The sequence below is a fragment of the Apteryx mantelli genome, chromosome 4, assembly GCF_036417845.1.
Source record: "Apteryx mantelli isolate bAptMan1 chromosome 4, bAptMan1.hap1, whole genome shotgun sequence".
NCBI classification, from domain to species: domain Eukaryota; kingdom Metazoa; phylum Chordata; class Aves; order Apterygiformes; family Apterygidae; genus Apteryx; species Apteryx mantelli.
Window position 1 is genome coordinate 26,879,518 of NC_089981.1, and position 26,035 is coordinate 26,905,552.

General features: G+C 37.6%; 1 protein-coding gene across 10 annotated transcripts in view; it reads left to right on the forward strand.

The window, feature by feature from the left end:
• Positions 1–26,035, forward strand: part of SOX6 (SRY-box transcription factor 6) — a 381,215-nt gene that overhangs the window by 100,561 nt on the left and 254,619 nt on the right. The window contains exon 1 of one of the 10 annotated variants that reach the window (XM_067296078.1): positions 10,310–10,775. The exons of the other annotated variants lie outside the window; for them this stretch is intronic. The gene's annotated coding sequence lies outside the window, so the exon portion shown is untranslated. Of the gene's footprint in view, positions 1–10,309; positions 10,776–26,035 lie in introns of those variants that run through there. 10 annotated transcript variants of the gene reach the window in all.

Consider the following 26,035-nt stretch of genomic DNA (forward strand, 5'->3'; position numbering starts at 1 on the left):
TTACCAAGTGAGGGCTGACTGTGCATCTCATTATCATAAAAGGTGCAGGCTTGGGGAAAAAAGTAAAGCAAAACGATCTAGCTATCTAGGATTTAAGATAATCACTTTCTATGGGATTACCTTAAACTTCTGTGTAACCTGAGGAATTTAACTCTTTCATTTCTGGCTTCCCTATTCATGCTAATCTAATCTGAAATAGTCTCTCGGAAGGAAGCACTCACCAATGCTTCCTGTCGCCTGCAGATGTTAGGTGGAAGTTCCCGGTGTTTTGTAGGAGTCCGCGCGCTCTCTCCAGCTGTTGCCTCTCTCGCTCTCCCCTCCTGGAGCTCCGCTTACTCTCCTCTCTCGCATGGGGTGTCCATTCCCCCAGTGCGCTCACCTGAGACGCCTGCCTCCAGCCTGCCCCTTGCAGGGTCCTCTGCCAGGTAGAAGGAAACACTGAAGAAAACACTGAAAACAGAATTGTAATGATTTTGCTTAAAAGTGAGTGTGTAAATACACACACACACGTATGGAAAGTCAGAATGGTGTTTTCAAAACCCATTTGGGATATTCACATCTTTCACAAATGTTGAAGAAACAAGTTAGTTATACAGCTTATTCTCTGTGATGACCAATAAGACTTTTATAACCATGCTATCTTGTGTTCAGTATATGTTACTTACTGCTTTGTGAAACATTAAAATGAGTACAATAACGTTAAAAACTGTAGGTTGTTCAACTTTTAGTAAGCATTACTTTGCTTACTTACTAAACAACTTTAGTTTCCATCAGTCTAGCTGGGTGAGCAGTAGATAGTTTGTAAGGATTTAATTATCTCCCTGAAATATTAATACATACCAAAAATGTCATATTTGTGAAGTCTATTATACTAAGCTCTTTAAGAATGAAATTATAAATGAGTCTCCATACAGTGGTTAAGAGTATCCTCTTACTAATAGGCTATATATTTTAATTCCACTCTTTAGAAATGATTTAAAATCATGATAATTATCTGGGCAGAAAAAATGACTGCCCAACAACTGGATGGTGCATATCATTAAAGTGGGCCAGATATACTTTTGGAGGGCTGTTTAGCATGTGAGCAGTTGATATATGGAGCTTTGAGGACTGCAGGGAAAGTGCCTGCTTACAGCACCTTTGAGGTCTGAAAGGCTGCGTGGCACGGTTCCAGCAAGATTGTCAGCTTGAAAGCTGTTGCAGCTGGAGCTGCGTTTCAGTCCGAACCTAGGAATGATATGTACAGGATGTAGCACGTAAACAAAGTGCACTCACTGTCCTGACTTGAGTAATTTGTCTGTTCTGATCCAATTTATTATAATACAATGCAATGGTATAACTGGTGTATGGGGTATTGAAAGCTATAACAGTGGAGAAAGAAAAAAAATTGTGTTGATTTTTTTTAAAGTGATATCTGCTTCAGATTCCTTAAGAGATTCAGTTTCACTCAGACAACTCTTTTTATCAGTAGATCTCAAAGCAGTTTAGAAAGATGATTTACAATGGTATCGTTACCCTTGTTTTACAGTTGGGTAAACCAAGGCACAAAAAGGGAATTAGCATGCCAGGTACAAAGTCAAAAATAGTCCTTACTCTTCTGTATTCCCCCTTCATGAGGCAATACTGCCTGGGACATTTTAATAGCAGGAAAATTGGTCAATGGTGCCTAGTGAATTATATTTTCAGGAGGCATTAAAGTTCAACACATGGCTATCTTTTGTAGATGAGAAAGAGCTTTTTTATATGAGTAGGATACTGTGTATTATATATGCATGGTGCCTTTCTGTGTATTAGCAATTTCATGTTGTTTTCGGCAGCAAACTTAGATCCCTTAACAGTTACAACATTTAGCCCGGTTTCTCTTGAAACCTAGCCTGTGTTTGTGAACTGAGATGCAAGCCAAGTTTGCATATGGATAATTTTCCTTTCACTTAAATTGAGGTAAATTTTTCTCATAATTTGTGCAGGCTACTTTTGCATGCTAGAATGCAACAGTATTTATTTGATTGAAATATTCATTAAGTATATTACCTGCATTTGACAGGCATTTTGCTATTACATATAATAGAGAATAGTTTGTCAACTTAATTTCTGGACCCCACGATTAAAAGGACATGTTTAAATCAGTCCTTAAATCAGACTGATTGCAAATCAGTATTCCCTTGCATAAGACAGTTTGGAATACAATAGCCCTAACATTAACAGCTAGAAAAATGGAGTTGACTGCTTATGTGATTTTGATTCAACATTTACCTAGTTTAACTTCATGACTGAAAACAAATTGACAGATGTGAAAATTGAAGACCATGATTGCTAAGAGAGTTTAAGATGTTAAGTCAGAAGTCCATTGGCAAGTTCATATGAGCAACAGTTGCAAAACCAAGTAATTTATAAGGGTTTTGAGCACTAAGTGTTTTTACAATATATTGCAAACCAGATGTGAATGAAGTTTTGAAATTAGTTGGAATATATGGGATAGCAAAAAGACTTAAACAGTAATAAGAATTTCTAGTGGTGAGTATGTAATCTAATAAGTGACTTTAAATCAAATATGCAAGTTGGTTGATCTGGCTGTTCTTAGGGCAGAAAAAGAACTACTTTGTACAAACCAAATGCAGTCTTTTGGAAACCCAAAGAGCAGACAGCTCTGCTTTCTCTCATCTGACAGATACACAGAGCTGTGCATATGGTGATACCAGTATGGACTGACTAGGTGAAATAGGGTGCAGGGAACCTGTAGAGAAGGATACATGGAAAAAACAGAGATAGGATGTGCGTAACAAGACAAACTTAAAGAGCTGATACAAGTGCTCCGAGATAAGTATTGTTTTTGTTTCACAGTATGTGAAGATAGAGAAAATTGCTGGTCTGTACAATCAATGCTAGAAGTTGGGCACTAGTTGGTAACTTGAAGAACAGGATTGGGTTCCATTATGTGAAATTAATGTTTCAGAAACTCACATCCATGGATACCAAAGGCCCTTATGAGGAGCTGGTGTCAAGGTATCCATTTTAGAAGTGGTGAAACAGAAGCAGTGGATTTGCAGAGAGTCACCATCTGTGGCATACTTTCTGCAATACTTTCATACTTACTGGGGCTTCAATCCAATCAAGAGTGTAAATTGTAGGATGGCCAGCTAATACTGCGATAAAGCATCACAACATCCCTTTTTGAAACCGAAGGACAGTGATTTAAATATATTACTAGGATTGTGACTAATCTGTGGGTTTACTTGTTTCAGTAAAAAACATTAGAAGGAGCTGACTTCCCTTTTCCCTTTCCTTCATGTCTTTGGGTCATATCTGCTTGCATTTATTACACAAAACTCTCAATGACTTCACATTATTTTCCTAGAAATACCTTTGATTCTGCTATGCATCAGTGCAGGGCATGTCGTGACCTTTTCTTGGGTGCATGAAGGTGAGAAAGTGGGTTTCCTTTTCTGCTCTCTACTGGCCGCCAGCGTTTCTGGGCTCAGCATGCCAGAGCACTATAGTTACTCGGAGATGTACCTTAATGGCCCAGTTGAACTCGTAATGTATCAAAGGCCAATGAGTGTCTCATTCTGCAGCCTGCCAGCACGATTACTGACGCTGTAGGACTGCTTGGCTGGTGGTTCCCTTCTGCCATGCCACGAGTTGCTGCTGTGCCAGCCTGACTCTGTCAAGACTCCTACACTGAAGTCTTAAATTACTGGATTACAGTTGTTCTGTTCCATATATTTCTGTGTAATACATGGATATTCAGCAGAAACCTCAGGGCGCTAAGTACCGTTTTCATGTAGGCACTGATAGTTTTAATGCTGACTGTATGCAGGCTGTACCTGGACAACTCTCTAGCTGCTAAATGTGAAATGATGCGGATAATTTGCTATCTAAGCAGCTCTGATCTTGAAGCATGAATTCACATTCTGCGTAGGACACTAATGCAGCTTTTATTACTTATTCACTAAAAGAGAAATAGCATATGGCATATTTTAAGGAACAAGTACAACTTTTGGGGAACAGTGTATTTGCGTTGAGCATATCAGTGCAACAGCCATTGCAAGATGCCTTTAAAATACTCTGTTAGGTTGAATTCTAGAAACACAGTATGTGCACAGCTACAAAGGAGAATAATGAGAATTTCCTGACTGCAAGTTTTAGAGGATAGAACAACCTATCACTTTGCACAAAGTCTGTTTTTCATTAGATGCTACTGTATTTGTTTTATAAATAAACTTAACAGTGTGTTTTTTGTCTCACAGAGGTGGGTTTTTTTTTCATGAAAGAATAACAACCAAGAGGCAAGCAAGGAATATTACTGGATGATACATGTGTCTGTGGAAACATGTTCTGATATGTTAAGATTTGATTATCTTGGCAGAAAAGCACTCAAGTTAAAAAAAATGGTGCTACTGGCTGATGACAGTGGTATCTTCTGGTTGTAGAACACTACGGTGAAGTTCAGCATATTTTCAATCGAATATAGTACTGCTACACAGCAAACTTTATTAATATTTTGTTCATCAGAATTCGTTTACCACCTTGTAAGCAGATCAGGTGTTTGACCGTTAACTCACTAGAAATAGATTATTTTTGCAAATGAATGTATTTTCCTTCTTTATATAGGTAATTTCAGTGATTTATGTATAATTACATTACTACTTTCCAGGACAAAATGTGAAACTTTTTTCAGGATTGGGACTATATACTGAGCTAGTGTAGTGGCAACAAAGTGGCAGAATCTGGCGTGTGCTTTGTAAAACAGAGAAATTCAGAGTACTTGACTCATGGGTTTGAGATGAAACCTAACCCTGGCGTCATGTATAAATTCTGTTTGCTGAACCTGGCCAGTTTGTAGTTTATCTGGAGAGGAACTGAATTGTTTGTTTGGTTGAGTAGCGCTTTTGGGTACTTTGGGATTTGGAATTACTCTTAGTACCATGTCCCTGGCCTGATGGACTTTAGAGTGAAGCATAATGCGACAAAAATCACTGCGAATCCCCTTTGCGGTATGGTCACGAGGGATTGATTGCAGGGTGGGAAGCTCCTGCGGATGAGCTGCCATCGAGACCTACCCTGCTTCTTGCTCAGCAGCTCACACAACCTGCTAGTCCTGGGGCTGGGAAGTCGGCTGCCGTGCTGCGCCGCAGGACGTGGGGGCCAGGATCCTTATGGCAAAGCCACCGAGTTACTGGGAAGACTTTGTTTTCTTAACTGTTGGGGAAACAGGGGGTCCCAATGGGGTCAATCCTGACCGCCCAACTGATCATTCAGGAGTTTTCAGTGCAGCAGCCCCTCTTGCTGTTCCTGGGGCCCTGCGCTGGCACTGTCAGCAAGCTTTAGCTTCTTCCTTGGGATCATGTCATGTGCCTCAAGGTGCTGTTGGGCATTGCAGCTTGCCAGAGAGGCGGACTCTGTGCTTGGGCAAGGTTTGTTTCTTTTAGGTGGTGCAGAAGAATAATAAATATTTTTGCAGCTATGATTCCCAAAAAGAAGTCAGTTATGTAATTTTTTTTTTTTTTTTGGAAAATTACTACAGAGAGTACAGAAATTTATCTGTAGTTTCTTTCTGAGAGAGTAAGAATTTTCCATTCCTTGCTTTTGTCTGTGCCTGGTCCAAGTATCACCTGGCCCTTGGTGGTTTCAGATGTTTTTCTCTTCCCTTACAGTGTCTGAATGGGCACAGACTTCTTTCCAGTTAACATACAACAATCTCTTGTGCTGACTGCTGAACTCTGATCTTTGGCTGGATGCACATTTGTTTCTTTAAGCACATGCGGTGCAGAGTAGACCTGGAGCTGGGTAATTCATAAGGGCCGGGTATTATTGTTATTATTACTACTACTTGAAAGGGTCTGTATTATTTTGCCCAGCAGTGCGGTCACCTGGCAGCAGGTCATTAGCATTTTAAGTTTCTTTCCTTCACAACAATGTGCAACATGCTAATTAGAGGGTTTTGAAAGCTAAGCAACCTGTTTTAAAATCAGACATTTTAATTTGCAGCTTTAATGGCTGTATTATAATAACTGGCTTTGCTCAGGGGAGAGGGGGAGAGAGGCACTTCTCATGTTGCAGTAGCAAGGCCCAATATAACAGAGGCTGACAAAATTAAAAACCTCATAATGTGACCTTTGCCTGGGATAAAAGGCTGTTTCATAACAATTTCCTTTTGTTCTTTGTTTAAGCCATTACTCCAAAAGGAGCCTCCGATTAATCTAAGTAAATGCATCATTACAGTCCTAATCCATGTCCTTCTGTCAGTGTCTGTTTTAATTAAATAAGAAACACTAGCAGAAAGATATCACGCACAAAGCTGTGATTGGAGAAAGAGGGTTGTTTGATCAGGGTGAGATTAAAAATGGCTTTACTGTTTTGTCCTTTCGCTCTAGATGCCATAATGTAGGTTAAAGGAGGAAACCTTGCCTAATAGTTTAGCGCGTTGCTCCCTATTACAGTATTAAAATAACCAGCTTTACCAGCAAAACCATTCCAATCATCCAATTAATTATATACAGAACATTCACGGACAAATGGTACAACAACTTAGTTTCAGTAATTTGACGCATTAATATGTTTGGGACCGCACACACAACTGCGCAGTAATTGTATTCAAATGCAGGTTTTTATATTAAATAAGGTAAAACTAGTTATGAATTTATGTACTATTTTTTTCTTTATTTTTTCTTTTAGTGACTTGTGGCTTACAAGTTGTAAACATGATTCACTTCAGGCCTCTTATTTTTTTAAATATTCTTATTTCTTACAAAATCAGGATCATAATTATTAAGCAATGAAGAATCCGTTTAATAAATGTTGTGACATCTAGCTAGTTAATATAGCTAGAGCAATACATATATAAGAGACTCTTCCTCAAGGTAGTGTTTCAGGATCCCTGTGGTGAGGGTTTTCTCTCATATCCAGGCCATTATTTGATGTAATGAAAAGAGAAAGTGTGCAACACAGAGATTGTTAATTAATTTAGCCTAACAAGATGAAGATAAATGAAGCAAAGCATGGATTGAATGAAGCAAGAGGTCTTATTTACAATTTAATACTTCTTTATATTAGGCATTTTTCAATTTACAAAAGAAAAGACTGAGTTTAAAGAAAATGTGTTCTGTGAGTACATGCGAGACAACTTTACGTTATGCGAGTGGTTCTAAGGACTGCTGAAAATGCCATGCCGGTTAACCTTTAACTTTAAGTTTTTGCCCTTTTTGTTCCTTTTAACTTTTTTTCCCCTCATTTTGATTTACCATATGTTGATAAGAATAAGAAAAAAATTAAAACCTAAACTTCTGTTCCCATTGAAGTAGATAGCAATTTTTTGGGTGCTCTTTCAGGCCCAAATTCTGGTGTTTCTTACCATTTATATTAGCCTAGAGCCGTAGCCTATTTTTGTGTGCTTCATATGTGGCAATCTGCATAAAGAGAGGTAATTGTAAAAATACAGTAAGATATGACTCTAATTTCTGTACCAAAGTGTAAATCTAGTATTGCTTATATGTTCTCAACTATTCTGTGGCAGTGAAAACTGGGATAGGCACCCAGGATGGTATCATTTAACAATGATTAGATGCAATAAAACTATGTTTTTTGATTTGGGGATTTATTTTTTCTCAATATCATGTTTATCTTCAATGTTTTGTGACAATTTCAAATGAGGCATTTCACTTTCTTATTTGTAAAAAACAAAATTAAAAGACATTCCAGAGATATTAAATACTTTTTCTTCCCAGTTCCAATTTTAAATAAACAGAATATCCTGTGTTAACAGTAAGTTACGAATTGCATCAGTTGACTTGCTGTGTCTCTAGGTGTGTTATTCAGTTTCCGCACTACAAAGTTTAGGGTATAGTTCTATAGAAAAGGTGAAGAAAAGATAAAATCGGTCCTTTTCAATATCCATAAAAAACAAACATAAACAAAAAAGTCCTGTGTTGTGACTGACGTATGTGCACCTTTATCATTTCGATCTAAACCCAGAATTTGAAGTTATGAGCAAATATATAAAGTTGTTAATATTTTTTTAATAAAGCATCTTCCTTTTAACAGATGAATTGGATCTGTCCACTGTTTGACCTTCTGTCATTATTTCTGTCTGCGAAGGAAATGCCTCCCTTCCTTTTACAGTAGCTAGACAGGACAGCGTTATCTAGTGTCACTCCAAGCAGTGGCCTCTACAAATAGCATTATTATGGTCCTTATGTTTTTATCTTGGGGGTCATGAACAAATCCATGCAACTGCTTCTAAAGATTTCAATAAATAGGACTTTTTATCCAGACAATTGCCTTTTATATTACTTTTAAACAAAACTACTAGTCCATCAAGAGTTTCAAAAGGAAAACAATTCTACAGAGTGCTGGTATGGCAGCACAGACCAATCATTATGGCACCCATTCTCCAGTCCTTTATTTTTCAAGTCCACAACAATAGGTTGTTGATTCAATGGACAAGACCAGAACAATTAAGTTCTCTGTTTAGCAGCAGTGCAGCATTTTAATGCCCTCCTCTAATAATGGTCTCATTATTGTTATTCTAAGACTGGGCCTCAGGAGGAGGAATATTTGCTGGAGGTACGTCATTATTTTGCAAATTTCGATTAGCTCATCATGTTGTCTGTACTGTGAAAATCGTAGCTAATTAGGGCAGTCAGTTAGACTACCAGCTTTTGAGCTTATGAGTTAAAAGGTAGCACACTTGATAGGCCAATGATGTGAAAAAGGTGGTAAAAAGGGGGATTAGAGCTGTTGCCTTAGTAACTCTAACTTCCATCTGTGCGGGAACAATGGACCTGTGTTTCTCCTCCACCTTGGTGTAAAAATTGGTTTTGTTTTGAAAGGACAGGGCTTTCTTATGACAATCTGGAATTCAGCCTAACTGAGTGTAGTTTTAGTTGTTAGGAGAGACCACTGGAGGATAGGAGAGATGAAAGGTCATGGTGAGCTTCAAGGACATGAAAGGTCATTGTCTTGTGAACAATAGTGGATTGTTTTGTCCTATTATTTCTAGCCAACCACCAACTCAGGTGATGGAAGAGATACCACTGTTTTAGTCAGGTGAAACAGGAGAGAGAGATAATGCACCTTCTATAGACCACAAGATAACTATAATTTGCCTTTATTAAACAAAGTTGCATTTATTTGTGACCATCCTCTGAAAAGGGCTGTTTACTGACTTATTATTCCAGCCTGCTTTGTTCAGCACTGCCTCTGTAGGCCATCACATCTCTGGGAAGCAATCCAATGTGTTAGAAAATGTTGTTTAAGCTTTCTTCCCATGAAGAGGAGCCCCCAGGAGTACCACTGATGCGATACTTAACGATAAATTTAGTTGTTGTAGCTTTCTCACATTATTGGTGCTCTTAAAAGGTTTTCCTTCAAACACATACTGAATAAAATTAGCTATAAATGTGAAATAAATTTGCTTCAACACTTTATAGCATTTTATCATAAATTCTGCAGCACATATCATAGGAAGTTTACAGCAAACTGTATTAGGTACTACAGCAGAGAGAGACCTACAGTCATGTAAAAACAGATTTGCTATAGGACTGCTCTTATGCAAGGGGAAATAGATAAAAGTCTCTTCTGTGCCACGCCATAACTTTAGGAGGCTCTGTCCCTTTGTCTGAGGGAAAATCTAAAGTACTTCAGTATTATTGAATAAAATAGCTACAGCACACTTTTGCCAGGGAAAGCATTTCTGTTAGTGAAAAGAACTGTAATCTCTTATGTTTTTCCTAGAGTATCCAAAAACCTAAATCAGTGTTTTTCAGAAAGGGGGAAAAAAAAGAAATGCAAAGCCTTTCTTTATGACTTTTCTGTCTTTGCAACGTGGTGCCTCAGTCATCCAGGCAACAGCTTTCCTCTTCTTTCCCTCTTCCCTCCATCCACAATCAAAACACACCCCAAGGTCCATCTAACAGCCCCAAAACAGATTCATTTCTCCATGTTGGATTTTCTAGAATTTTTCACCTAAAAGCCCTTTTATAATCTTTTTATTTATTTCACAACAGAGCTACCAAAATGTGTTGAATTCTTATAAAGTTGACAAAATGTAAGTAATTTGCTACTGATACCTTTGAAAAATAAAACTACATGTAATTACTACGTATCCCATCTTAAACTGTTCTGACCTTACTTGAACTCCCTTTTTTAGCTATTCTGGGCCTCTCTTATCTCATTTTTACTCCTGGCCACTCTTGCTCTTGGTTTTTGACAACACAGATGGATGGCCTTGCACACACTGATAACTGTGGTAATTTCTCAGCAAACTATTCAATAATAAAAGATGTTATTTTGAGAGCTCAGCAGGCATGTGTCATACTTACGTGTACGCTGGAGCTGCGAGGTCAAGCAGTAGCTTCATGGGAGCCTGCTGTCGTACGAGTCATTGAACTTGCCAGCGTTCAGTTTGTTGATGCTTTGGTTTACCAGGATCTTAGGTTTGATAAATCAAGTCTTCACGAGAAACCAGTTCTTCTTTCAAGTATTATAGGTGTTTAGTTTTTTAAAACAATCTATTCTTTAACTTTCTTTTTAGGTCTTTACTTAATTGTCATGTCTGTATTTGTTATTTTCCTGTCAACATGAACTGGACAGGGTAGGCTGCTTAGTTCAAAATGGGAGCCGTACAAAGGGTTAACCAGCAGAGAATTGCAAATGAACTATCAGGAAAGTTGATTATTAATCCAGCAAGAGAGAAAATATCCTTCCAGTTAGCAAGAATTAGTACCTGAAGAACTGATAATATTGTTCAGCCTGTCGGTGTGGAATGGCAAAGTCAGGTAAGCTAGACATCTTCTCAGAGAAATAAAACCTTTTCGTTCTGTTTTTCATTTTAAGAGAATTTAATTTCAAAAGGAATCTTTGTTGAATTACTTAAACTATCAGCATATGAAACAGTATATGTGGATCGTCAGTTGTCCAAATGAATGAAAGAAAGGAAAGTTCTTTCACATTGGTAAGAGGAAATATTTGTTAGCTCTGCAGTGTGTTTAATTGTGAAACGTCTTCACAATTCTTTTCTAGTTTGCGTTTGAGTCTGAGAACTGATTACAAAACCTGAAGAGTCCTTTGCAATCGCGAGCTAATATATTATGTAATTTTTTCTTTAGTTCTGCTTGAACATATTGTGGAAGTTTATGGAGGCTTTGATGTTGCAGAGCTCTTTCATTCACAGAATTTTTAGACTGCAGTATTCACATTGTATGAATGATTTATTCAAGTTTGTTTTAAAATATTTTGAATACATTCATATTCATTTAAAAACATTTTTTTGTGGGGTTTCAAAATTTGTGATCTAGGGATAGAAGGAAACGGTTGTTTGGTAAAATGTACCACCGTGTTTATCCAGAGAAATGCAAACCAAACCATTAGATCAATTGGAAATAATCTTTGTATAATTTTACTAATTTTACTAAAGACTGATAGCTCTGGCTTGAGAAAACTTTGAAATTTGCCTGCTATATTTGCACTGCTGGCATTACTCGATAGGTATGACAAACACAATTATTTTTTCAACATAGTCTTCAATATTTAGCTCATTATGTGAGAGAATATAAAATGTTTTAAATAATAATAGTCTAACAGTGTAGAAATTGGAATGCCTGTATGCAGTATTTAATGATTTTTCCTAACTCATTAAATTATGTGCTGTTAATTATATTAGTAGTATTTTTAAAAAAAAGATTTCTGATTTGCTAGTAGAACAACATTAAATGCGTATATAATGTTACTACAATATTTGTCTAGGTGGAAAAGAATTGGCTGTCTCCAGACTTTAGCCTCTTTCTCTGAAATAGCCTGAAAGCTACATGAAAAGGACTATGGTGATACAAGAATCAGAATACAGATAAAAACTCAAAGTAACCCAAATCTGAAGGCTGAGCCCCTGTAGCAATTTAGTTACACATGGTAACCTTTCATGAGTCGTACAAAGTAGGAAGAAACCTTTTGATTTTGAGAATGGGATTAAACTAAGGCCTAGGGCACAGGCAAATTTGGAGAGAAGGGAAGGACAGCCAGTCAGGAAAGCGAAAGAGAGGAGCTAAGTTTGTGTGAGAGGCCTCCTCCGTGTTTTAGTGTGACTTTGGCCTCCTTGAGCAAGGAGACAGCTGCTGGCCAGTTTTTCTGACAGGTAGCTCCTCATTTTAGAGGAAATTAAAATCCCAGCATTTGCTGGCGATGGAGCTATCAGGGCAACAAACGGTGTCGTTTAGGAAGCTATGCTAAGCATTCAGATATAGAAAGAGGTAAAAAACTTCTTGTGACACATTTTTTCCTAGTACATTTGAAGAGAATGGGGATGTCAGGAGGAAGCTGCCTTGCCTGAGTTTGAACACTAGGATCGCAGAGAGATATAAAGAGCAACAAAACCAGCGATGAAAAATTATATCACACAGAAATAATATATGTAGAAAAAACAAGATTGTAATTAGGGGAGGAAAGTAAGAAACTGATTGGAGAGTCAAAAACTGATTAGAGAAACAAAGTTTTCCAGATGTTTAAGGAAAAAATGTTAAATTAGATAAGCTCTTTTAACTAGTGTTGGAGCAGAATGCTTGCTTCAGAATGGGAAAGCTAAACCTAAAATTAGGAAAGAGCTGGCAAGTGAGTTTAGCTCAAATGGTTTCCTGCACGAGTGAATCTTTGGAATGCTCTGCTTGGAACATCATCAGGAGCAACTAGTGTTGTTCTGCTGGAAAACAAAATGCAACTCGCTGGATACTGACTCAAAAGGACTAAAGGGGGTTGTATTTTTTTGTGTGTACTAACCCACAAATGCAAATTGATTGGATTCGGAAGTATTATCTCAGGATTTATTGTATTTTGTATGTATATGTAACAGATATCTAGGCTTTAGTGCTGTGCTGGTTAAAATGACAGACTTTAATCAATAATCAGTTTAACATCTATTTAAGTTTTAGCTTATTGGCAGAATCTGAAAGGATCAAACACAAGCTGCATCTTTTTAGAAATCAGAACTAAAGAGATACAGTCTTGAAATAACCCCACAACTGTAAGCCAGGGTAAGTTAACTGTAATTCAATTAATTTGACTGTAATAAAAATAGTATTCTTAAAATAATTGGAAACAGAAGACGTCAAGCAGAATTGTTCTTTTGTGCCCATTCCAGCAACTCATTTCAAACCCAGTGATACCATATAGTGCAACCCCTAAAAAAAGTCCCCCTACAAGCAAATGGGGCATGACTTTACAGTTGACGTGATCTTTGTTTTTGTGCCAGTTGTAGCTCCTTAGTTGTCTTAAAAAAAAAAAAAAAAAAAGGAGAAAAAAAAGTTTGCCTTAGTTTGACATGTCTGGAATAGAGTGATAAGAACATCATCTGATTTAGTGGGACTAGTTTGCCTGAGCAGAGTTTACATCTAAGTAAAATAGTTGTATTCTTTTGAGGCAGATCGTGTAGCTCCCTGCCTGTTTAGAAGCTTGAAGCTGAGAAGTGATGAAATTCCAGGGCAATTTGCAGAGATCTCTGCCTGGCCACCCGGGCATCCTGAAGCACAGCCGCAGGTTAGGGGAGCTTGCTGAAGCAGTTTGCCTGTAGCAAGCAAGCAAGCAATCCATTCTTGTCGCTACATGGCCGGGGCAGTACGATGAGATGGTGGGTAAGGTGGAGCATAAATATCTATATATTGCTTCATTCTGTACTCTATAAAAAGCTAGTGGTTAGCAGCAAGGAACCTGCCTACAGAAACAGATGGCCAAAGGGAATGTCGGGCCAGGGTTTCCAGCGCTCTGGACCACACCTCGTCCGTGATGCCAGTACTGGAGAGAGAATGTGTTTCAGTTCATTAGGAGCTCAGTGAGGCTATATGGATAACACTGAAGTATTTTATAAGATTCAGTGTAAAGCTGCGTAGTTCAAGGAAGCTCATGTCCTATTAGCTATGGCTAAGGTCAGTTATCCACACAATGAGGGGGAAACTCTTTCATAAACAAGTAGATAAATATGGTGCAGCTGGTGCTTAGCTATGCTGCAGGCTGTTACATTACCAAAAGCTCTCAAGTCATGAAGAACTCCAGGCTTTTACAGAGCCCTTACAGAGCATCGGCAGCTTAGGGTGGCCAGGGCCGAGGCAAAATAACAAGGCTGCGTAACAAATGAAACAAGAGCAGATTTGGGGCTTCACATATAGGCATCTATCTATACAAGGGCATTAAAGGGAGGATATAGAAAAGTTAGAACTCTCCTTCTGGAAGAAAATGAATTGCTTATTGTCACTTGTTCCTTCTCTGATAATGTAGAGAGAAACCTTTTAAGATTTCTTTTTGCTATTGGGACCGGCATTTTTACTGTCTTACAGAAAATAATTACATTTTAAACAGCTGCAAAGAAAGAAGAGCTTGAAAAGTTAATTGAATTACGTACTGTTAGAGGAAAACTTTTTTTCATTCCTTTTTTTTCCCTCATCAGAAATAGGAGTTACATGTGTTCTTTATTATATCCAAGATATTCCAGCAGTTATTAAAAGACATACTTGTGAAATAGTGTATTTCTTGAAGGCAAATCATTTTATTTTCAGCTACTAAATCCTGGAGCAATCAAACCTGCATCATTTTTCACCATCTGTGTACAGTTCTTTGGTAACAGTGGGTTATAGTACATAACATCTATAGAACTGTAAAATGTAATTCCCTGATGGTCTTTACTGTACAGGCTTTGGTTGTATTTTTATAGATGCTAGAGGAGAATCTGTTGGTATTCATCGTAGCATTTCTTCCAAAGATAGTACAAATCAGGATTCATGCAGATATTTAGTTATTCTGGAGCCTTTAAGGCAAACATTTTAATTGTAGTAAAAAAGAACAAATGAATTTCTCTAACTGTACTACCGGAGTCTGTGAGAGCCGAAGGACAGTAGAACGACCATTGTCCCACAAACGGGGCTGTTTCCCTAACCAGGCTGGTGAGATGGTGATTTGTAGGTGTTCAGTGCAGGAGGCAAACGAAACAGTGTTGAGAATAAAATGGAGAATTATCAGTGTGCTGTTGGTTAAAGAGGTCAAACCAAGCAAACTCCATCGCGCAGGGAGAAGGCCAAAGTAGGGCACTTCAGTAGCGGCTATAATGCATAGGTGCTGCTACTTCTCAAGGACTCAGCAAAGAAGGGGATCATACTTTGGCCTCTCTACCTCTGGACAGAGATGAGTGAACTAGGCAAGGTATGCCAGTTTATCTGATATCTAAGAGTTAATGTGCGCGTGCAAGCTTCCTAGCATTTTACAGTGGGAGAATTGTCTATTTAAACCTCAGGGAGAATTACAGGCAACTCATAACTGTTTGTGTTCACTCATTTTTTTTCAAAACAGACTTTTCGTCATGACCTTATTTGTTTAATTTCAGCTTAAAGATGGGTGTTTTACTTTCGTATTAATTTAGGTTTAAAAAAACCCATATGTATAAGCACACATCACAATTTTTGCATGAAAAGTGTGAGCTAAATCACATAAATCTTTGTTTTTTCTTTATTGAGGCAAACTTTTAGCATTTACTGAGATATTATATGTGGTTTATTAGTGCGTGTGCCAAATTTTTCTTGTCTATGACTTTTGAATAGACTACATTTTTCTTTGAAAAAAAATATTTTTAGTATGTTGTTAATTTTTTTCTTCTTTCCGCTTTTCCCATCAGTTATAGTCTGTTTAAGGCTATCATCACGTTATAGTTGCACAGTTTTGAGGGAAAACAAAGTAGCTGCTAGTGACCTCATGACAACTGTCTGCTAAACCTGATTACTAATCTACTGTGTTGTTTAATGTAAAGGCCAGATCAAACCCTGCAGGAGAGAAACATTGTTTTGTTTTAAATTCCTCTTAGGAGGGGAGCTGCTGTCTTATAAGTAAGCAAATAATAAGCCTCCTTGTTTGTCAGGATTCAGATCTAGGTATTTAGTGTATACATGCCTAGATTTCCTGTATTAAAGAAAGAACTAGGTTTTGGAACTGATATGATAGTCAACTAAAGCAATAATCAGTAACAGCAGTACTGTAGTGTTTGTGACTACTAATAAAAAACTTTTGGTTGGAGGAGGATCAGATTCTGCTTTGAGCTACACTGATATAATTCTGAAGTTAGTGTATGGACTTCACTGGGGTTATTCTCTCTGGCATCCTCCAGATGTAAGCCAGAGTTGTCATGGCCTCTGTCTTTTGCTGTCTGCTTTTAGCTATCCATAGCAAACAGGCGGAGAGAATAAGAAGTGACTGTTTCATCTGCTAGGATCAGTAGTTTCTCTATTGTATGAGAAATGTCATTTTTCCATTTTCCTAAAACAAATGCTTTCAGGGAATAAATTAGAAAGGAAGGTTGGTGCCAGCAAATAAATTACTGAGCCTTTTCCTGAATGTTATTTGCACTATCACACTGCTAGCCTTTAAGGGTAGAATCAACACACCTTAGGTGGTAGATGATCATAGAAGTCTAAGACCCAAAACTGCCTGTGCACTCGCAGCAGCAGAGAGGTATATATAGGAAGAATGACTTACTTGTGTAAGATTTCATCTGCACCACTGAAACACAATTTATTCTTAGTTGAATTTTAATTCATCAGTGGTGGTGTTCTGATTTTACTTCTGCACCTCCAGCAGTGCAGCAACTGTTTTAGTTTTAAGAAATGTGCCCATATATCTGAATACATCTTCATAAATTATTAAAACCATATGAAATTGGTTGACTGATGCCAGCCAAGTCTAGAGAGACTGAAACACACAATAAGCAATTGAAAGAAAAAATAATATTTGCTTTTGTTAAAAAAAAAATCTATAGCTTTGTAAACCTGCACTGTGGTTTTTAGACTTGGTCTAGCAGGTGATCTATGCTTTGGAAAATTTGTGAGCAAAGATTGTCATCCTGCAATATGATATGCATAATACAGTCTAATAATTACTAGAGTAGTTATTTATTATAGTCCTCATTAGTAACAATTAGTTTTGTGGGTTCCTTCCATAGCAGGTATATGTGTGCCTGTATTTCTTTACAGGTTATATATTTTATGTATACATACTTATGTGTGTGTACACACATACCTAGGTACAGGCATTTTGTCCCTTAGTTTTGTATATTTCTGTGTATGTAAATAAGTAGGTATATTTGCATATATGTCTATGTGAATGTATACATGCATCTGTCTAATGGATATTTATATACATATGCATAATAATGGCCTATATTACTTTAATATTATTATTAGGCACAAAACTTCACTCTTGCGTATATATATTGTGTCTTACATACCATTCTACTTTCAGAGATGACCTTCTAGAATATAGAGGCATAATATACTATCAGCTAAATACTGAGAATTAGTTGATAAAATCAGTAGCAGATTAGAATGCTTATAAATCTTCCAGACTATTGCTAGCAATTTTACTTACAAAATGTATAGGTCCCTTCTAGCATAGCAATGGACCCGTAACCATCCAGACATACTAATACTTTACCTTGCACTCGCTGTATTTCTAATTTTAAGCAAATAAGGAATTGGGCATTGTACATATTCACTTATTACCTAAAACATGTACAAAACTGATTTTAGAGATTATAGAGATCTTTCTGTTCTTTGTCAAGTTGATTTTTTACAAGGATTTCAAGAAAACAAGCATTGTAAACCAGTTTCCAGGCAGTATCTGTAGCAGTAGCATGCTCATGATCGCCTTGATAAACTCTCACCATGACTAGCTGGTGGCCCTTAACTTATCTGCAAGTTTGGAAGGTAATTCCTCTTCTCATTGTTTGTGCTGCCTTTTCCTGTGGGATACCATAATCTTTTAATCCACTGTTATATTCCAAAAACTGTAATTGAACCTAACCCTTTGGTTAGCTTTCAGGTGCTTAATTAGATTTTTTAAGTTAGAGAATAGATTTTTATGATTTTATAGATTTTATCTATGTTTCTTACAAATATAAGCAGGTATTAATTCTGCTGTCTAGCATTACTGCTACTTTGCGGATCAAACCTCTCAAGTTAGAAGCAGTGTTTATCACTTTCTGTCAAATAAGAGGTAATAAAATATACATACTTTACAGCTTGTACCTATATAAAACCTTTTCCTACATCACTGATGCAAGTGGGCAAGTAGTCAACCTGAAATCATTTCTTTTTGTTTATAGTTTGAAAAAGACCCTTTTTGCTGAAATATATTTATTCATACATTTTTAAAAAATCATATAGCAGATGTCCCCTTAATATCCTCTATCAGTCCATAATTGTACAGAGAAATATAGTTGAAAATTTAGAGAAATTTAATCCTTTGTTACACAATATTTTAAATTAGTGTTTAGAAGAACATTCGTGTGTTGAAAATCATATATTAAAAAATGTTACAGCATGTGGTATCATTACCTCAGTTGTTGATGAATATAAGATACACTACAGAAACGTGGAATGAAGAATCTGAACATGTCATAGATTTCATTGTAAGAAAATTTTATCTCTATAGGAGAAGAATATCTAAGAGCATGATAACTGCATGAGATTCAAGTAGGCCATTGATTACACTGCTTACACCTTATTATAGAAACGAATTTTGGTGCAAACTACCAAATGTTGTCCTTTTTATATTAGAAATTGCACTCTCACCAGCCAACTAATTCAGGTGAGGTTTTTAACTCAAAGTATATATGTTTCCTTTATATTGTCTAATACACAGCGACTGAGATTTAAACCTTATTTTATTATGGGACCCCAACTCTGGACTCTCATTTATTTTTTGGTCAGTGTATTCTGTTCTTTTTTCTTCCTTACGCTTTTCTTGCTAGTGTAAGGAGGCAATAAAGGATGCGACTTAATGTTTTTGTAGTTGTTGCTATTAAAAAATCCTCACCTTGCCTAGCGCATTGATATTTTTAATAACATTATCTTTGATGGCATTACTTTATTTTGCTTAAAAGGGCATTTGCATAAGATCATGAACTGTATTTGCATACAATTTTAGAAATCACTAGTTCTCATTGTATGGGATTACTGAGTTTTTTTATTTTCAATTTGTTTTTTCTGAAGTGTGTTATACCATAATGACCTGGGCAGTCAAAAAGGTTTATTTATTCATAAAATACGAGGGGCACTTCAGGCAGAGGAGTTAACTTTCGTACGTGTTTCCAACCCTATGTCATGATTCTGCTCTGAATGATAGGACCCGATAGTCTCTTTCCTGATGTAATTGCTGGTTTTCTGGTGTCATTGGAAAAGATTTGCTATTGCCAGGAGAGCGTCAACCCAGTTTATGGAACTACTAAACACCCGAAAACTTGTGTTCCCGAGCGACCTGAGAGCCCTGAACTAGCGATGCGGAGGCAAAAAAGGCTTTCGCGTTCCACTTCGCTTTCGAGAACTTTATTCCCACCTAATAACTCTTTCCAGTCAGTTCCGTACACTCATTTAGATAGTCATTTACTCTTTCTACTAGATGATTTTGGGCTCACTGGTAATGCTTTATCATTTTAGCTTGCAGAATTTTTTTTCTTATGTTGTGGTACTGTTTAATACTCCCAGCGCAGTTGAAGGCCCGAGTCTTCTCTCTAGTCCATGGAGCGGTGTTACGTTAATTTTGAGGAACCTAATTAAAACCATTCAGCTCAAACACCTGTACTTTGCTTATAAATTACATACATCAGATTGCAAGGTCAGGCACATAATTTTCATAGTTTAAAAATACTATTGGATCAAGATTTTTAATGCGTTGGTTTATCACCTAATAGCCCTTTTCTGGTGCCAGTTTTTCTCTCCCCGCTGATAACAAACACGGTATAATTACCCGACCTTTGTTATCCCATTGTTATTGTTTATAGCTAGATAACCATTCTCTGAGCTATGAAGTGCGGACCTGCCCCTGCTGCATTCCTTGAAATAAAAAGACAAAGAAAAACAAGAAAGAAAAGGAAAAAGCAACCCCTCTCCACTAACCGTTAAATTGTAGGGTGATCTAGAGATAAAAGCAGAATCCCTTTTTTGCTTTTCAAATATTTGCCTGGCCTTCAAAAGATATTTGCCTTTTGTGTTTACTTTGGATTTATTTTTTTGGCCTACATGCAGAAAGAAAATGATACATTAAAGAATAATGGACAATAGAGGGGAAAATGCTCTCAGCTTTCACATCTAGCCTGTATTTTCTACTTTAGGTTTATTTTTTTTAATCTTGTCTACTTTTATTTAAATAAAAACTGCTGAGTGTTGTAAAGGGTTGTGAATGTGAAAGTATCAGATGAAGTACAGTACAAGAAGATTATCTGCGAGTTGGCAGGCTGCAATGAGAGTTGGTAAAGTGCCATTTTCTGCTACCAACCTTTGGGACCCCAAGTTCTCCCTGTGTGTGGAAGAAGAGTGTAAGCCTTCAAAAGCCAGTGGTTTGCCATTCGCAGATTTGCTTTTTGCTGGTCTGAAAGAGGCAGGTGAGGTTTGCATCTGGTCTGTAAAGTCACATAAATCTTCCCAGAGGCAAAAGGGAAAGATGCTGTGGTTGAAAGCTGAGGTCTGTGTCATATCATCTTCAGTTCTTTCCTTCTGTTGGGCATTAGGGCTTCCTTGGAGCCTGCATTGCCCCTCATGGATTTTCTGTCACTGCAAGAGCAGTATTTCAGCAAGTTTACTTAAAATATAGTATGATATCAAAGTTCCTATTCAAGAGGAGCACCACCTTGTAATCACTTGTCCTGAGGTTCTCTCCTCTGTTGCTGAAATGAGGCCCCTTGTGCTGTGGCATTCGCCCAGTGCCCATCCTGCCACTTGTGGTTTTGTTGGTAAAGAGCAGAGGCATGGCTGTCGGTGCTCTTTATGGAGGCACGAGAAGAAGATGCTTCCCAAATCTAATTAAGGTAATGATGTTTTTGATGCCACTCACTTGAAGACAACGTGACCCAATGATTTAACTGAAGTATCTTGATTAATGTGCTTTAAAAATGCATATATTTATAAGATATAAATATATATTTTGCTACATGTATGTCATAAAGCTCTTAGTATGTTACAGTTTGTGAAAATTACAGTCAGTTAATAATGTGTCAGCTCCCCACTGTGTGCTTTGTAGGATACTGAATGGGTGTTACATGATTTATTTGCTGGATTTTGCAGGTTTTCTGTAGCGTGTCAGATGCCTTGCTGATTGCTTGGTGAAGCCTAGAGCATGAGCTGCCTCCTGCAATGTTTATTTTAAGTCATTCTACATTTGCTTAAAAGTATAACAGTCTTAAATTCAGAAGATCACCTCCTCAAAACTTTCGTAAAAACTCAAATATGTTTTAGTGAGGATGATGTTTGTCTGTAACTTAGATGCACGTGCGCATGACAATAATAATTTACGTCATAGTTTCTAGAATTATGGGGACTGGATCATTAGTGAAGCAAATATATTATAACATTGCTAGAGTGATAATAATACTACCAATAATTAATTCACTTCTCTGGAAGTTTAGAAGAAAAAAGGACCTTAATTTGCATATATCAGCACTGTCCATAGTGTAGTTAAAAGGATTCTCTCTCCTTTTACTACTTTCATTCTTACATGTTTCCTTGACCTCCTCATGTCTTCTCCTTCTTTCATTAGCAGAAAGAGCTAATAGGCCATACTGATAAAGATGAGGTGCTGTTTTCCACACACTGATTTTGGAAGTGGGAATGTCCAGTTTGATCTCTCAGTTCTCTTCCTTCATTATCTTTATGGTGATTTTTTCATGCTGTCTTTTAGGGTTACAGTGGAGCACTTCCATTTGGATTTTCATATCTGTGAGACCTGGAGATTAGTTAGAAGGCATAGAAATGTCTGTTTTCAAAAAGTATAAAATCCTGAAGATGAGTGATGACCAGAGATAAAAATTACTGGAGTCCCAAGATAGAAAGCTGTTTGAGCAAGCCGTAGGTCTCTGTGCTGTTTGACCATACTGCCATATAGTTTATTATGTCAAGATAATATGGTTTAAATTAGGTGAGTACATTTCTGTGTGACTTGAAGAGCAGCTAAGAGCCCTGCCAACTTGTGTAGCAGTTGGATTTAGCAGGCAAGGAACTCAAAGGGAGTTTAGAAGAAGAGAAATTGTCTGAGTTGATTATTTAAGAATTCAGGACCTCAGCTGATGCTAATGGAAGTTTCTAATGCCATTCCTTTTATAGTTATAATGTACATTACTTATATAATTTTTGTATTGCTGTACTTGCATGTACGATTGGTTGTGTCTTGAATGAAGTATATATTTATAATTCCTGGCTTTCAGATTTGAAACTGTGAACACTGTAATAACTCAATGAATTCAGGCAATAAAAGCCCCATAATGCAGAGAGACTGAGAATTTCCTTGCGGATGGAAGGATCCATTCATCTAATGAGAATGGTAGAAAAAGAAACTTGCCAGAGTTGCCACGAATTGTTTCTGCAAAGGTGGCACAGAGTGGACTAGAGCCTAATCAAGGCATTTTTAGGATAGCTTGGAATTTTGAGAGAGGTAGTTAAGAAGGAGTTTTGTGAGGATGGGAGTTTGGAGAAGTGTATTTGAGACCTACCACTTGATCTTTGATTTATATCTCATGTCCAGTAAAAACATGCGTATTGTGACTTACAGGCTTTAATGCCCCGTCTGGGTTCTGCCGATACCATATACCAGGAGAGGGAAGCACAACAATTTTTTTTCTTCTCCAGATAATTATTGGTGGAATTATGACCCATATTTTTCTTCTTTTCCTCTTTTCTATTGTGTGTGTATATCTATATATATTTATTTATGCAAAGTAGGAGTGGTAGCAATTTCTAGAGTTAATGTTGAACGAGCATTTATGTTCTAAGCTTTGTTTCCCCCTCATTTACAGCTTCTCAAAACTCTCTTCTTGGTTTAAAGTTTACCTTTCTTGCTGTCCTTACAAATCAATATTTATTTTGCTTTTTTTTTAATTTGGAAACATTTGAGCATTGTGGGCAGTATTTTATGAAAGTATACAGTAAAGTGTTTCATGTACGCAGAATAAAATGGTCATTTTCTTTCTCTCTTGTATTTTCCCCTGTTATATATACATTTGGCTGTAGCTGTATTTCTTTGTGGAAGGTGAGCCACCAGTTTTCACAAGCAGGCTGGCTCAGCGCGCTGCTAGGGCACCTCTAGGGACCTCTGCGGTCCTGCAGGAAGGAACATAATCTCCTAACCTATTTGTATACTTCTAGCTCAAAAGAGAGAATGCTGGAAACGTTTAGTATATCATAATATCATAGTATATCATAAGCAGAAATCCTTTTTCTGCATCTTTCAGTTGGTCTTGATGGCAAGTGCTCTGGTAGGTGCTGGGCACATCCTGAGCCCCTGTCAGACACGTTAATCTGCCGTTCACTGAGTCTGAGCATAGCCCGGCCCTGCGCTTGTTCCCAAAGTGCTGCCTGCCATCCTTCCTTGCCACCGTCTGTGCCCCTAATGACTAGAGTGGGGTACAGGCACCTGGAGGAGCTCTGGGCATTTTGGGATGCTGTTGTTAGCCCTTCAGACCAGAGGGGAGCGCGAGTGGGGCCCCTGAGCTAAAGAGGCTGCTGATTTTAAAGGACGTTGGAAGTGCTGTTGTGGGCAGTGCGCGTGCTACTGGAACCCCGGGGAGAAACAGGCATCGATTCCCTTTTGGGGGTCCACTAGCCATGAATTCTGCCTAGAAAAGCTGCTCCTTAAAAGATCTTGAATGAAATCCTGATTCTGCTGAAATCACTGGGTACTTAGGCACTAATTTTATTCCAGCAAGGGTTTCATCAATATTTGTATTTTGCAGGTTTAGTGAAAGGAAAAAAAAAACAGAACAAGATGAATGTGACTTCATATCATGAAATACATTCTCTGCTAGCTTCATCCTTCCCTTGCTCCCATCTGAGTAACTGTAAATGATGTTCTCTGTTAATAAGTGTGTACTTTGTCTAAATTGCATTTATTTTTCTTTTGACATACATACCATTTTACTATTAATCATCCCCTTCTACTCCTTACTGTACAATAAGACACTGTTATGCTGATGGAACATATTTAATCTTCAGTGTGTTGGATTTTAGTTCAGTTGTTGCTTTCTTATTTCTTTTTGGAAAACCCTTCTTTATTGGCTCTTAAATCATGGGTTAAGCCCTTATTGAAAACATGTTCCGTATATACTTCTTGCTAGAGAAAAAAGTTCTTTTGAGGTTATCAGCTAGGCTTACACAAATGCTTCACTATACAGTAAAATTGCAGAGGTCTTCTATATGCTATCTAAAGCTAGAAATAAACCCAATTACTCAGCAGCACATCGTAAGAGAGATGCATACTATGTTCATGTCTGTCAGTGCCTTAAGTCATCACTCTACAGCCTTTTTTAAATTCTCTTTTTATTGAAACCAAGAAACAAAACAAAGACAAAAAAAAAGCAAAACCAGCATCAATTAGATGTCAACATGACATCAAACAGCATAATATATCATAAAAATAAATGTATGATCTGGTGACTCAATTATTTCTGTCCATATGGCATTTACAGAGAAGTAAAGAAAAGGCAAATAGCTACGCATCTGCATGGAGAAGAATACCCAGTGTAAAACTGGCCATAGTGACAGCACTAGTAGGGTCTCAGCTGAGATTACCTGGAAATAAATAACATGCTGAAAGGGAAGCAAGGTTACAACAGGCTCACTCTTACATGCATTTAGAGTTTTGTACAGTGAGCAGCGTGCGGGTTACATATGTTTTTAAAAAATGATTTTAGAAATGGAGATACTCTATTCGTTACCAATGGTTCCAGATGCATAGATGGGTGTGTAATGCAACTGCATGCAGCCTGATGCAAAAATATAATTAGGAAAAAAAAAAAATCTTTGGAAATAAATGTGGCTATCTGTTGAAACTATTAAAGGAATAGTGACTCCAAGCCTATTTCTGTATTTGATGAAAGACATATAAAAAAGCCTCTTTGTATAAGTGCTAAGTGCATAGAAAACACTGAGAATCAGTTAAGCCTCTAAAATAATAATCTGGGAATTCCATTCATTATTATAGTAAAGGGCATCATAACTTTATGGTAAGCAGAGAAGGGTGGGAGAGAGGTGAGACTGTGGGGGTGGGAACTGGAGAAAGAAAACCCAGAAAGATCCAGAATCAAACACAGCCTCTGTTACTTGAATTTGTTGTTCATTTTCAATGGAGTGATAACTGCAGCAGCTCAGCCTGAACCGCCTGGCTCGACACTTCCCTTCCTAAGGAACTTGGATGTGTTTCACAGCTTACATCTGGACAACAGGGTACGGGGAAAAAAACCAACAACCCTGAGAGTTAAGAATATATCACATATTCTCTATGCATTACTTCAGACCTGAACTTTGCATATAAATATATATATACACACACACATGCACACACACAAACATATATATGTAGATACATCTACATATGTACATGCACATGTTCACATGGGTATGAAGCTAGTTCCACGTGGGATTTGTTTTCTTCTAGCTGTTAGGCTGAGTTCCCAGTCTAGATCTTTCCTCTCCAGAGATGCACGAAGTCCCCTTTCGGAATTTTGTTCCCCTTCCCCACCCAAGTTGTCTTTTTATCCAAAGGTATCTGCGATCTCTTGTTAATTTTATTGTAAGTGTACCTGTGGGCCTCAAAGAAGGCAATAAGTAACTTGCTAGACTCGGGAAGTGGTACTTTCTGTGAGAGCAGGGAATAACTAATGAACTCCTTATCTTATTGCGTACTGAGGCCACTTGGTTGGTATCATCCATCTCTCTGTAGGGCCATGTTTCATCAGAATATCTCAGTAGCAAAATGCGTTTTTCCCAGTATGTGCAGCTGGCTATTGTGGATGGTAAAAAAGAGTGTACTGCAGAGCCTGTGGGGAAAAGCAACTCCTGTGGGTAAAACAGCAGTACATTGAAACCTCAAAGGAAACTTAAGAAGGGATGGTGTGAGTGTGTGCGTGTATGCATTTAAGTCTGAAGCCAGAAAACTATGAGGGCTATGTGGAACATTTCCTGGAGCTTACCACTAATAAACCTGGCAGGATTGTCAGCCCCGGAGTGTCCATACCTTCTTCCTGGACCTGCGC